This window comes from Micropterus dolomieu, linkage group LG07, assembly GCF_021292245.1.
Source record: "Micropterus dolomieu isolate WLL.071019.BEF.003 ecotype Adirondacks linkage group LG07, ASM2129224v1, whole genome shotgun sequence".
NCBI lineage: Eukaryota > Metazoa > Chordata > Actinopteri > Centrarchiformes > Centrarchidae > Micropterus > Micropterus dolomieu.
Genome location: NC_060156.1, coordinates 17,156,797 through 17,158,522, shown reverse-complemented (window position 1 = coordinate 17,158,522; position 1,726 = coordinate 17,156,797).

The window sequence follows — 1,726 nt, the reverse complement described above, 5'->3', positions numbered from 1 at the left end:
TGCTTTCATTTTGTTGTTGAAGAAAAAAAGAAGCAAAGCTCTGCTTCTTCTCCCCAGAAGGGACATGTCAATAAGTCTTTTACAGAATTTGGAGAAAAAAATAAAGCTATGGCATCTGAAAGATAAAATCTTAAGACAACTGTGCAACAAGCAAACAAATTAATTTAAAATCACTCCGTAAAATAATAAAACATTCTGTACTTCACACACAGAGTTACGTTAACTCCAGACAGCAGAGACCATCCATTATACTGCAGAAAACAGACAGCATGTAGTCTGTGATGCAGAAGGTCAGCATGACTGGTTCACAATCGCTGTTGCTCTGTCATTAGCTTCATTTTAAGGTTTAAACCTGTTTTGTCTGAAACAAAATCACATGGTCTCTTAAACCCCATTTAATTTAGCCTAAACCCAGATTCAGTCTCCTGTAGAAATCACTTAAACTCCAGTAGAGATCACTGTATCTGAGATTTAACTGCAGATTTGTAAAGCTCAGATCATTTTAGTAATTTCTAAAAGTTAAAGGATAAGTTCACAGTCTTTAAACAATAGTCAGGTGCTCATATGAGCATTTAAATAGGTTTTGCTTGCTATAATTACTCCTTCTGTTCATTCTGGAAATTAAAAGATCCTAAAGCGCCTCCAATGTAAATGACCATGGACAAAATCCATAGTCCTTATTCTGAACAAGGACTGAGAGGTAGACGTCTTATCACTGTGTGCTGCAGCTCAGTGTTTTTCCACGGTGTTTTAGAGGGCGTGCCTGACTAGTCACTAGGCGAGCATTATGACACGTCACAGCAAAGCGGAAGAAACAGCTGGACTACAAACGAGCTGTTTTCAGGGCAGTGTTTTCTGTGGGAGAAGGGAACTCCCTTTGGGCTACACTTTGGGCTTTTTCACTTTGCAAACCTATTACATGCACAAAAAAGGTATATAACTCATTAAAGGAGAGGAGAAAAAGCCAAAAAGCATAATACTACCTCTTCAATCATACAGAGCGAGGACTGTAGATTTGGCTTACCCATCACTTACATTTGACTACTGTTAAGACTGGCATTTTAAAAATGTTGAACTTACCCTTTAAAATCTTCACGATCTGATAAAGTCAACACTATTACAGACATTCAGCTAATGTATTTGTTTAAGTACACTGAAAATTTGTCTCATCTGCCTTCATTTTGATTCAATTAATTTGATTCTCATATACACTCACCTAAAGGATTATTAGGAACACCATACTAATACTGTGTTTGACCCCCTTTCGCCTTCAGAACTGCCTTAATTCTACGTGGCATTGATTCAACAAGGTGCTGAAAGCATTCTTTAGAAATGTTGGCCCATATTGATAGGATAGCATCTTGCAGTTGATGGAGATTTGTGGGATGCACATCCAGGGCACGAAGCTCCCGTTCCACCACATCCCAAAGATGCTCTATTGGGTTGAGATCTGGTGACTGTGGGGGCCATTTTAGTACAGTGAACTCATTGTCATGTTCAAGAAACCAATTTGAAATGATTCGAGCTTTGTGACATGGTGCATTATCCTGCTGGAAGAAGCCATCAGAGGATGGGTACATGGTCGCCATAAAGGGATGGACATGGTCAGAAACACTGCTCAGGTAGGCCGTGGCAATTAAACAATGTCCAATTGGCACTAAGGGGCCTAAAGTGTGCCAAGAAAACATCCCCCACACCGTTACACCACCACCAGCCTGCACAGTGG